A 13,798-nucleotide genomic window follows, 5' to 3' on the forward strand; every position below is an offset into this window, starting at 1 on the left:
ATGCAGAAACAGTAAAATTCAAACAGCAAACAAACAAATACATGGTGTGTTTTTTTAATCTCACTACAGAAAAGAACCAGGACATCCTGAATCTTGTACTGTAGTTTAGGGCATCAGAGAAATGTGCCAAAACATTTTCTTACCATTAGAGGCAAAGAGTCTATGATTCTAAATATTATAGAAAGGGAATGAACCAAAAATAGCAACATACTGTTTAATTTTCATGTACAGAAAACAAAACAAAACAAAAGGATGATGCTTAGCCATGCCTGAATTAGTAAGTCATGTTTTTAAAAACACGTAACAAGAAAGCTATTTTTTCAAAAGAAAGAGTCAAGCAACAAGGTTATTTATGCAGTTTTCTCTGCACTCAATATTGGACTAAAGAGCCTGCAATTTTCAAGGTGATTTGCAATTTCCATTAATTTGTTGAAGGTTTTGTAGCTCAATAATGAGACACTTTCATCAGTTATTAGTGAATCAGAGCTGTTTGCAGCTTTAATTCAAATACAGTAAATACAAATGCAAATGTGCACATGATTTTCTATTATCATCTCTAGTGCGTGAAAGAAGGCAAATGATCTTCAGGAGAATGGGGATGTTTATCATTATTTGCCTGAAATTGGTTAACAGCCCCATACTGCTGGAGTGAACTGAGAGTTGTTGATGAATGCCAATATTCGGGTTGTGAGGAAGTGCAAATGGTCATTTGGTTTTATGATATTGGTTTTACTGCCCTGAAAATTGAAAACCTTAAGGTTTGGTCTATTTTAAAAGACACAATTGTTGACCTGTCATAAAGATGTGGTTTTAATAATTCATCAGCTTCTTGATTCAAGGGAAAATTTCTACAAGTTTAGGATCCATGTTAATTCTAGACTTTTAGATTCAGAGTCTTAAAATCCTTTCCTAAGACTATAAACAAAATCTGTATTGTGGAGTTCTGATAGAATGGATTAAAATTGGAAATGAAAGAGAAAGATATACTTGCATATCAAGGTGCCTGAAAATGCAAGTGGACACTCAGAATAGTTCACTAAGTGACCAGAGCGGTTTCTAAAATCCATTGAAGGAAATGTAAAAATCTATGTCAACAAAATTTGATGTCACTATAATTTTATTCTTTTAAAGCATCTTTGAGCATCTACCTCCACAAATTTGGTCCAGAGGGCAGTAAACCAAATTTGTTTGTCAGCAAGTATAGGATATTTCCTTCTTCCAAACCAAGCTGTTAATTAAAGACAAGAATAACATTTAAATTAAAGATGGATAACACAGAGCTTTTGTTTAATAGCCACTTGATGGCAGTGTCACGTATAAAAAGATTACACCATGAAGTTAGAACTTTTTTAAAACCTTCAATAATATTTTACTCTTTTTGCCAACCAAAATTACACCTTGATTGCTGCAGAATATTCTTAATAGAACTCTTTTAATGATATTTTGGAGGTCAGTAAATAAATCAATAAGTAAAATCCATGACGATCATGAATTTTAAACTTAAAAAATGTTGCTATAAAGGTTATTCCTTTAAAATCAATATATGAAACATTCTTAATACCTGTTATGATTTTGATATTCATTATAGCATGTAACTCTCCAATGCTAACTCATGACTAGTTTCTCTGGGAAGAAACAATCTAAAATATTTCCATGTGGATTTACTAAGAAAGAGTTTATGGACATTGATTTAATAAAAATATGTGACACTAGTGTAATCAGCACAATATAATTTCTGTAGCATATAACTGTGAGAGAGGTTTATATTTCTTGTAAGATGATCCACATTCTTAGGTCATCAAACATGGCCAAATAAACTTAAGAGACAAGAGAAAGTAGTTCATGGAAGGATACAGTTCAATTTTAAAAAGCTGCCTTTCTCTTCCTCTCTTGATTTACTAATCTGTTTGCACTTCAGCTTGGAGAGCAAATCCAGACTCTTTCAGCTGAACAATGAAAAGGGATAGGTTCTGTAAGTCAACAGCCAGTTAGGATCTACCTTTGTCTCCCAAGATGCCCTAATGTGATCAAACCAAATTTCAGACATATTTAGATGGGTTTGAAAAACATATCATCTCCAATACGTAATGACTACTCAGTATATTAAGAGCATTGGTCAATAGCATATTGCAATAATGCAGCGGTAAAATATGCTTGGTTTTATTCTACTTGTTAATGACTTCCCCAGACTTCAATTTTCACTTGGAAGCTGCTGTTCATGTTCCAGACTGTCTTTTTGCAGTGCGTTTCACCATTTGTATCATCATAAACATTGTTAAGAGAATCTTGTGGTATGGTTGGTAACACTACTTATATTTAAAATTTGAAAACATTAGTTTCTTTGTGCTATTTGATAAAATGTGCATGGACTATAAATTTACATGGAATGTAAGTTTAGAAATTCACACTTAAAGACATTTGGGTTTACATAACAAAATATTTTACAAACTAGTGACTTTTTAAATATAAATGTGAAACTTATCTCATGTCTTTGTTGCTCTATCTACAAAGTACTTGCTTGTATTAAAGAACGTAACATAAAAGAATTTGTGGATGTCACACCTTAAGTATGGTCATACTTAAGGAGGAAAAAAAAATTCTTCCCATTGAATAAAAATACCAGGTTAATTTTATCTCTTCTGCCGTGCTCTTCCACTCACCCTCCTCATCCCAGTCCTCTCCTTCTTATGAATATATCTAAAAGTTTCCTTCAGAAACAATGTTATACTATACTGAAGGTACTCGTTGACACCATTGATTAAGTTGTTTGAAAACATAGAGCAGAGACATGCTGTTTCTTCAATGGGAACAAAGCACAGCAGGATTGGTCCTACAGTAACACAACATAAAGTGTTTTCTAGAATACAGAATAATTTTTGTTGTTTTCAAATACTTTGGGCTCGGGATTTAGTAACAGACTGTTCAAAAGATTTCATTTAACCTTTTATTTAGAAGATACTTTAGTACATACTTTATAGCATGTAAATGGTCCCATTAAGAATTGATTAGAAGCTATCTGAAAAATATCTGAACATATATCAAAATATATCACGAAACCTGGAAATTAATGCAGTTACTGTATTAAGTTCAGTGCACTTTTTTAGGTTGCTACACTTGCTATTCTTTTATTATACATATGCTACATTAAAACAAGCTTTCACAAATTGCCAGATATTTTTACAGAGAAATAGAAAAATAGAACCTTTGCATCAATTTTTAAGCATAAAGACACAAATGGAAATAAAAGAATTAAATCTAAACAGTCTACAATAAGCTGGAGTCAAAATGTACCTTTAGGATCCCATTGCATTTGTCAAGCTTACTTCTTTTATTTCCAGATCATGTATCAATATTCTGAGATGTTTTTACTTGCCTTTAAGTTAAAGAGAAATAACTACTTTCCAATATATTATATTAATTTGAAAAATAAGTTGGAAAGAAACCCTTCTGTGACAAGACTAATTATCATAATGACTTGTCAATATCTCAAATCATGGGAGGAGTTTGGGGTTTTTATTCACTCACTGTTTGATGCTGTCTGGTATACACAAGCCCCTAAATTGCACAATAGTCTTGTGTGTCCTAAGTTATAATGCTTTTGATATCACATATTGAATAAATGAACAAAATCCCAACCAGTTTCATATCAAGCAATTATGTTTTCAGTTTCATAAATAAATAGATTTCTAAATGCAAGTCTAAATGCAAAATAAATTTTAGTACATCTTTTTGGTAGCTATATATAAAGCTGGTAACAGTCAAAGAAATATTGGACCAATCAAATGCTGGCAGCATGCTAACGGTTACCACAAGCAAGATGACGTTAACCTAAGAATGACATCAAAAATTCTGCTTCCATAACTGATGATGCTGATCAAAACGTGGAAATTACACAGTCATCTGGGATAGATGGGAAAGCTTAGGTTTGACATCCACAAAGCATGTTTTTCAAGAGTGACAAATTAAAGCTTTAAAGCAGCTGCAACGTTTTCAAGTGGGAGAAGCGATAAAAATAATATGAGGTGAAAACGGAGATCTCCTTCAGAACATACAGTTGGACTAAAGAGCGACATAAACAAGATATTTATCTGAAAGGAGGGGGACCAGAGTTAAAAAAAAAAAAAAAAAATTTTGTCCATCAAATAAAAAAGAAGAAAAAAACACATTGTCACTAAAGAGTAAGGTAGAGTGGTGTGAAACTTTCTTCAAAATAATAACATGTGAGGTCTGTCAGAGCCTGAATAATTTTCCTTTTTTTGAAAAAGAAAATAATATTTGTAGGAATAGTTATTTTGGAAGAGCCATCAGCCAAGAAGAATATGTAGTTCAATAGTCATTTAACCACCAAGAGCATTTATTGTAGGTGTATCTCAGAGAATGATTGAGACTTACTTCTAGGATGGTCATTAAGTTCTGACATACAAGTAGAACTACACTTTCAGTAATTGGAAGGTAAAACTATTGCAGGAAACTTCAAAAGGTAACGTAGAATGACAAGATTAGAGCTGATATGAAGAATTCATATCTATAAAGACTTCCAGGACCAAGATTGGAACTACAAGTTTTGTTTTGTCATACTGTTTTCCATGTTGGAGAAAGTAAAGGGAAGGTGTACTTTGCAAAGGAAAGTACAGTCCATAAAAGGAAAGTATTTAGGACATGAAATTTTCCAATGATATTTCTACAAGAGATAGACTCTCCAGCTAAGGGCCAATCCCAATACACGCATATGCAAGAAAATAACACAAACTTGACTACATGACACTCTACTACACTGTCATTGTACAGACACCTTCATATAGTGAAAGGCAATTAACAACTGTGATGGTTAATCAGGAATTATCTGAGGAATTAAATCTCTTGTAAATGAAGTTAAAGGATATTGGAAATGAAGGACAAGCTTTATTTTATGGATAAAATGAGTAGATCCCCAAAATACACAAGGTACTAAATACAAGGAATGAATCTAAACCAAACAATGTCTTCTGAGAATGTACCTAGTAGTACCCTCCAGTCAATGTCTGGGCATTCAGTCAGTGAGAGCAGAACAAAGCCAGTCTGAAACAACCGTCTTAGTCTCAGCTTCCTACGATGAAGCAGTAGGATCCTCAGGATCAACTGTTACACTCTGCAGATCAGGCCCTATTGCTCTTCACTACTTGCTAATGTAGACATAGCCAAACTATATTTATTTGGAGACTGAAGCAGGGCTACATATGGAGAATTTCACCTTTGACAAGTACTAACTTCATTTACATTAACACCTGTCTAGACTGTTTTCCTAAGTATAAACATAAAAATCTCCTTAGTGTATTTGAGTCCTTCTTACTTAATTAACCATATGTGACATAAAGTGATACAACCCAGTTAAAGGTATGTCATTGTTGATAGGATCAGTTACAGTTAGACATAAGTATTCATTGCTTACACCATCTGTGCTGTACTCCTAAGTGCAGAACCTTGTCAATGAAAGTATACACAGATTAACTGTATTCACTTTGATCAGAAACCACCAATCTGTTTTGTCAACTCTAGGCATTTTCTTTTTAAAAGTTGCAACAACATAATGCACATTCACCTTCTTCCAGTATACTGTGGCTAGTGCTATCCCACTGGAAGGATTTAGAATAATATTTGAGATTATTCTGCATCTTGACTGATTTTATTCTTAATTAGTGGCAACTGTACAACAGTATTCCAAAACTCCACTTACATATCAGCCTGGGAAATCATTGAGGTCATAGTAAGGAAGCAAATCTTGCCCATTCTGTTACACATTCATCAATATTTTCTAAGGCTTCTGTTTCTCACTGCTGTTCTTCAATATTATAGCATCCAATTATATCATATTTGAGGAGAAAAATACCCAAACAACAGTAATTTGAGCCTTGGAAACCTTCAGTTGCCATGTAGGTGTGCCTACAGACAAATACTCTTAAAGTTACTCAACAGTTTCATAAAGGAACTTTAAGTTATGTTCATGTATATATAGTTTGAAATTCTTCTTATTTTCATTCCTATCATTATTGAGATATAATTATTTTATTTAAAAATGTAATTATAGGATTGGCAACATGGCCACTGGATGGGTGAGGAATGGCTTTTAAAAGATCAGTTTGGAGCATGGGAAAAAGCTGGTTAGAGATCAACAGTTCAAAAAGCAGGTTGAATTACAATTTATATTTTTTTCCTCAGAAGCGGGTGAAATAAAACATGCTTCTAATCAGGCTCCCTCCAAAGATGATATCTTCAAGGAAGATCAGGAACCAGTGTGTAGTTAAAACTGTAATCAGTCCAGGTCACATGAGAAAGCAGGCTGTGCATCTAAGCACACTTCATTCTCACAGGTTTGAATGCCACATTTCAGGATACATATGAGTAAAAAGCAAGAAGGGGTAAATAAGATGCACTGTTACTGCTATTGTTTGCATACTATTTTTACAATTCTGTGTTCAAACTGGAAGGGATTTAGAGACACACCCATGTGGGAAGAGCCTTGCCAGTCTAAAACTGAGGAAAAAAAATCTAAAAAATAACCAAAACCCAATTTTTGGCTGCTGATAAAGTAAGTGTCTAAAGACTTGGTCTCCAACTGTTTTATGTATCAGAGATACTAAACAGTGATGATGAGGATACTGACCAATAGTTTTACAAAATGATCTAGAAGAATAGAGTTATTAAGGATTTAAATATGTTAATTACAAAACAGGAAAATTAGAACAATTACATTAAGATTTATGATTAGCAGGCTTATTTACTTAGTGTTCAAGAGTTAGAATTAAATAATTCTTCAAGGTGTTATAAAATACATATAAATAAGGAAATATTTATTTGAAATCTATATCAGGCTGCCTAGAACAATTTTATGACTTCATAGAATATAATTCCAAATAAAATCCTGGTTACAGCACATTTTAAAAATAAAAGTAAAAAACAAACCAAACTAAAACCCAACAATAAATGGGAATTTTGTCATAATATAATGTTTTCTTCACCCACATAATGGCACACAAGTATTTCAATAAAGCTCTGATTATGAAAGGATGATACTTGCATTCTTCAGAATACAAAAGAAAACATTTGAAGTAATCAGTAGAAAAAAAAATCTGTATTCACATACAGTTATAAATGTGTAATGTAGTCATATTTTCATATGTCATATTGACAAATTAGAACTTCAGAAATATATACACTGAAAAGCCTGAAATGCTATTTTCCCTTTGGTCTCTATTCAAAGTCTCAAGGTCTTACCTACCTCTCACTTACAATAAAAAATAACTTTAACTAGTGCTATTGAAACATAGACAATCTGACTTTCACACTAGCTTCTGACAAATACATCTTTGATGAGGAAGGTGATAAACCTGGAGGACAAGTTTTAAGTAAATTAAGCAGAGACAATTGTTGTAATACAACCAAACAACAGTTAGATGATTATGTGAAGATGTCAGAGTTGGCAGATTCAAAATCCCAGTATAAAGCCAAACAGTTTGCCTGATTTTTGAAGCCAAAGAAGTTATGTAACGAGAAATTTGTTTGTGTTGGGAAAATATTCTCTGTACCCTTTCATGCTTTCAATGAGTATTTTTCAAAAGGCAAGCAATGGAATATTTGTCTTGAGAATACATTTTTTTTACATTAGATAAGCTAAATGCACACATCTGAACACAAAGTACTATCTGCTGTACAGTGCAGACATTATATGTTATTTTACTAAACATGTGCCACAGTAAATTATGAACAGTTTCAGAAACGTACTTTTTACTTAAAAGTGTGCATTTGATTTATTTGCACTTGTTTTTGGCTCTACACTAAAATGTTCGGATAGAGGCTGGCAGTTCAGATCTAGCTGAAACATTGCATACCAAAGATGGCAATGCAGGCTTTGAGCTGGAGAATGAAGATTAAAGTGTTAGATAAAGGCCTCAGAAGATAATAGTGTTTAGTGCAAAGCAAGTCTCATCACACTACCTCAATCCTTCCTTCTCTCCTCATTAAAGACCAACTAAATGGAATGTAGTACAGCATCAATATAACTGCAGTAATTCTGCTGCATTGCTCTAGGAAACAATGAGTAAAGAAAACCAGAATCCTGCAATTCCTATCAAGATAGTTCCATCTCTTAAGGAAATACAACTAAATACCTATTAAGTGTGTGATGTCACTTGCCTTTACAATTCAATTTCAATAAACATTATGTACAATGCATTAGTGTTTCAAATGTAACAAATTTCATAATTATAATTATCATCCATAATTATAACACTTCAAGAGAAATTTCCCTAGGAAACTTAAAATCTTAAGGCATCATTACTTAAAAGGGGCCCATGCTGAATTTAAAGTGAATTCAGGCGTTTAAAAAAAAACTTTTAACAATGTTTTTTGCACGGACAACAAAGATGTGGCAAAGTTGCTCTTTATTCCCCAAAACATGTCTACATTACGCAACTTTTTATTGAAAAGTCAGAGTTCTATCTGTTTCATCATGAATAACATTACACTGTCTTGTAAAAAAAAGTAGTTAATTTGAGGTGGACAATGTTAGGAATATGAAAAGACCAGAGTCTGCATTTGGAAAACTGATTCTCTCCATTTCAAATTTTTTCTGTATTCATGTTTGGATGTATATTTGAATTAATTCTTTAGAAAAAAAAATTCTACCATATAACTTAGTGAAATCCTGCTAGGAAACAACAGTCAAATCAAATTATTAAAATTATAGCAGACCAATTACAACATTTTGAAACTAATTTTATAGGAATAATTTATGATCAACACAACTAAAACTCAGAATCAGGTCTTAATGATTACAATACCAGCCTTCAAATGGCAAATGCAAACTGAATTTCTCAATCCCATCGCATCCCAGATCACTTTATCAACTATGAGCTGGCCACAGATCCACAAAAAACAGCAGAGCAACAATTTTCTGAAGTCCTGGATAACAGCAAACTGAACATGAGCCAGCAATATGTCCTCTTGACAAAGAAGGCCAATGGCATCCTGGGATGCATTTAGAAGAGTGTGACCAGCAGGTCAAGGGAGGTTCTACTAGTGAAGCTCATCTGGAGTCCTGTGTCCAGTTCTAGGTTCCCAGCTCAAGAGGGACAGGGAACTTCTGGAGAGAGTCCAGTGCAGGGCCACCAAGATGATCAGGGAACTGGAATATTTCTCTTATGAGGAAAGGTTGGGGGATTAGGGTATGTTTTCCCTAGAAAAGAGAAGACTGAGGGGAGATCTCATCAACACATAAGTACTTAAAGGGTGGATGTCAAGAGGATAGGGTGGCACTTTTTTCTGTAGTGTCCAGTGATAAGTCTAGAGGTAATGGACAAAAGTTGGAACACAAAAAATTCCACTTAAACAAAAGGAAAAACTCCTTTACTGTGAGGGTGAAGGACCACTGGCACAGACTGTGCAGGGAGGGTGTGGAGTCTCCTGCTCTGGAGGTTTTTAAAACTCACCTGGACACTATCATGTGTGAGCTGATCTAGGTGGATCTGCTTTAGTAAGAGAGGTGGTCTAGATGATCTCTAAAGGTCCCTTCCAAGCCCTACCACTCTGTGATTCTAAGATGGAGCACACAGCAAACTACCAGAGTGCTCTGAGAAGACTTTAAAAACATTTGTATCAAGAGTTGATAGTCTTAGTTCATTCATACAATGAATTTCTGTCTCAGGTTATCTTTTTAATTAGGAATTGTCACTGTATTCCACCAATAATAAACTAAAGACTAAAAATCAAAAAAAAAAAAAGTACTCTTTGTTCCCAATCTGATGCAGTTTCTACATTTCAAATTCAACTCCTGGCTATGCAGGTCGATGCTGTTCATTTCTAAATAGCAGTTTTCTCATAACTGTCTTTACTGCTATTTCAAGTTTTCACTATGTTTGAGTGAAGTATCCTATTTTCTATTTTAACTCTGCCTCTCGTATCATTCTTCTTACCTACAATTTTTTAAAACTGTGTCCTCAAAGATTTAATATGCTTGGCTTCAAATGACCATCTTGTACTGAACAAAGAATTCAAAGATTAGATATGTTGCCAAAGCCCCTTTGGACAATGATCGTCATCTACATATATGAAAAAAGTTGAAGAGAGAAAGGATGGAGAACAGATGAAAACTAAAACTGGAACAATACAATAGTCTTAAAATTCAATGATCCAGAATACATCTGCCACTCAGCCAGTTACTGCATTTATGACCTTAACGGCCACATACAGAACAGCCAAATACAGTTCTTACTGCAGCTGACTGCAGTTGGCAGACTCCTGCAATAACTAATGCCAAGACCAGTCTCTAGGATGTAAGTGACCCCACTAAATTATATATCATATTATAGCACAGTGATACAAGAAATTAAAAAAATATTTTCTGTACAATTGAGCATGGTCTTTACCTTACTTCCTTTAGAGTGCCAACCTCCCTATAATTGCTAAGTTAAGAGAGCATTCTGGCTGGTACTGCCCACTGCTTTAAACAGAGCTCCATAAATCAAATGAAGGCTACAAGACCAGTTCATAGCTTTAGTTACCTCAATTACTTTCTGAAGAGTTAATTGAGGAATTATGCATAAATTAACTTCAGTTATTTCTAAGGTACTACAATGAAAATCTGTTTAAATATAAGGAAAAGAAAAACATCGTTGAAGCAGTTGAGACAGTTATTTTTTTTCTACAGTGGAATATCAGACTTAGTTAGATGTTGAGAACTAATTGGACAGCCAAGCAGTAATAAGGAACAAAGTAATTTTCTTATTCTTGCCAGAACAGGATATTTTGGCATTATTATTGGGGAAGGAAGGGATGAGGGTAGTGGGGAGAAGGAAAAAAATGTGAACTCATATGGTCAAATATAATATAAATATAATATATACAATATATGAAAATAAATATATATATAAAATATAAACTATTTTACATATGTTTAATACAGATGAACAAGAGTCAAAGTTTGGTACTAGTTTATCAGCCTCAGTTTCAAAGGTTTCAAATATAGTTAAATGAAACCAAATGTGGTTAAATGAATACTAAATTATTTCTTATAAAACACTGAATTCTTATGCTTTTTGTGGTTATCTGGTATGCACTTCCAATAATCAAAGCCAGCAGAGCTCAGATCTGGAAAATTAGTTTTGCTGAAAATAGACAAGCAACTCTGCTGTAACATTTACACTAACATTGTTTGGAAAAAAAACCCAACCAAACTGAAAAAAAACCCAGCAATCTTTTGTATTTCATTTGAAAGGGTTGAATAAATATCAGTACCAGGCAATTTTACCATTCTGGCCAGGACTGGTTACCTACACAAAATCACAAAATGACTTGTAAATCACATTGCTGCTTACCTGCTCTGTTCTTCCTTCAAACTATCAAATGCTGACCCACATCACACCATCTGTACCATTCCCCAACAGCTCTGAATGAAGGTGATTGCAAAGCAATGGAAAAATATCACAAGCTTTAAAAACAAATTTATGTCTTTTCTCATTAGCAGTTATTCAGAATTTATTTTGTAATAGCATCTACACTTCAAGGAGATGGTTTTACTTCAATGCTCTTGTCTAGCCTTCCTAACATTAAGGATTATTTTAGTCAGTGTAAATACTTCTTAGCTTATACAACAAGTATTGATGAATCCATTTTTATTAGATGTCTCTCAAACTCCACCTGGCTTCCAAGCAGATCAATCAAAAATGAACTAGATGTCACTCAAATCAGTGAAAAAGCAAACATACATAACACTTCATCTCTGTAGAGTATGCATGGAGACAGTCAGCTTACAACTCACACACTCATGCCAGCCTCCGTGCTATTTAATCTTTCAAAAGTAGCATTCCTTTTATCCAAATTAAACTCCTAGAACCTTTTCTTTATCTCTCTATGAACATCTGGCCATCAACTCAAGCTAAAAAAAAATTGAGACTTTGTCTCACAAAAGTAGCTTCCATAAAATGCTTTTCAGTCCTTCTAAAACTTTTAACATCTGGCCCTCATGATAGGACCCATGAATTTCCTTTTATGTCTTCATTAAGCAGGATACTCCTTCTTTATGTCATCAGCTGTATGTATGGCCTTTCCCACCTAGATCCTTAATCAAATGCCTCTCTCATGTTACCAAAATATCACTCTTGATTATGTCAAGACATTATTCTGTAAAGACAGTATTCTTAGACTAAAAGTTTATACTGTCATTCTTTTAGCTCCCTGGTCATTTCTGGGGCAAGGTCTCACTGATGAGGATCTTCAGAGTGGTTTATGCAGATAGTCTGCATTAGCACACTGTGAAACAAGCATTTGCTGTTACTTCCCATGATGCTTCCCATTGAGCTAGGGAGTAACAAGTGTAAAAGTACTTTTAACAATGGGGTACTTTGGTCTGCTATGACTTCCTCAATCTCCCACCACAGTCTCTTCCAGTGGAACAGCTGTTTTTTTCTTCATTTTTTAAATTTACCATAACTACAAAAGAAATGAGAACAGCTGAGCCAACTTTATGCTCAGACTGATTGTTATGTTAACCCATGGTCAGCTACACACCCTCTTCCCTGTATGTTTAATTCTTGTTTAGATTACATTTAAGCCTGTATGCCTTCAGATTTCTGAAGTTGTTTTCATGAAAACAGCTCTTCAGCAAAATCAGATAAATAATAAAAATGTCCCGTTCTATCTGCACTATGAATCTCTTGTGACTAGGAGGGAAACATCAATAATTCACACACTCTGGCACATCAGTTACACAGCCACTTAGCAATTTACACCTTGCTTTGGTTATAAAATTTTGCAATTTTTCACGTAATGTCCAACTCTGTTAATGGTTCCTCATTTTTCTTTATGACCTGCTTTGTGTGTCAGCCTGTTTTGTTTTAGCAAAGTTGGAACGTTATGTCAATCACAATTAAATAGACTATTCTTGAATAAGACAATGATACCTCTGATATATACTAGTGGAAGAAGTGAAACGTGATGAAGTGATGAAACACATATTTGAAGAGATTTCAAAACTCTTATATATGCTGATGTTACAGCATATATATGCATTATCATGTTGACTTTGAAAAGACCACTTAACAATTAAATTAATAATGCCTTTCACTATGCTATTTTACTGATGTCTATTGCACTACAACTATGCTGAGATTAATTAAGTCATAAGGTGATTCAGAAATCAAAATACTAAACTTGTCAGTAAGGAATGTAGCTTTCTTGGAAGCAGTAAGGAATGTAACCCTCTTGGAAGACTTGAAAGCTCTAAGAAAAAACCCCAACAAACAAACTTGTTTTCTCAAAAATTTTCATCTGACACCATATTTAATCATCATTTCTCTAAAAAGATTCTCAAAATGAAGCCTATCTAAGAAAGCTTATCAAAATCACTGACTCCAAAGGATCTTAGAACAATATTAATACACTTTCTAAATGTATAAAAGTTTGAGTGCCAATATAGTACCCATGAGAAGAAAAACTGTTGCATATTGGAATATTTAATGTATGTAAAAATAAAAAATATATCGCATGTTAATTTGCACAGATGCATGTACATGTATTAAAGGCTATCTTTAGATGCTCAACTTTGTAACCTCAAAGGAGGTTTTATTTCATACATACATGTGTTAATATATATTTAACACATATGAACTATGAATGCACATTAAAAACAAAAGTCAATCCTGAATAGTAAGCCTTTGTTCATGTTCTTATTACAAAGCAGTTTTTATATGTTAATACATAACTCCTACTCTGAACAGACATTGCTCAATGCCCTAGAAAGAGCAATTGGCTTTGTTTAAGAAGCCTT

The sequence above is a fragment of the Colius striatus genome, chromosome 1, assembly GCF_028858725.1.
Source record: "Colius striatus isolate bColStr4 chromosome 1, bColStr4.1.hap1, whole genome shotgun sequence".
Lineage (NCBI taxonomy): Eukaryota > Metazoa > Chordata > Aves > Coliiformes > Coliidae > Colius > Colius striatus.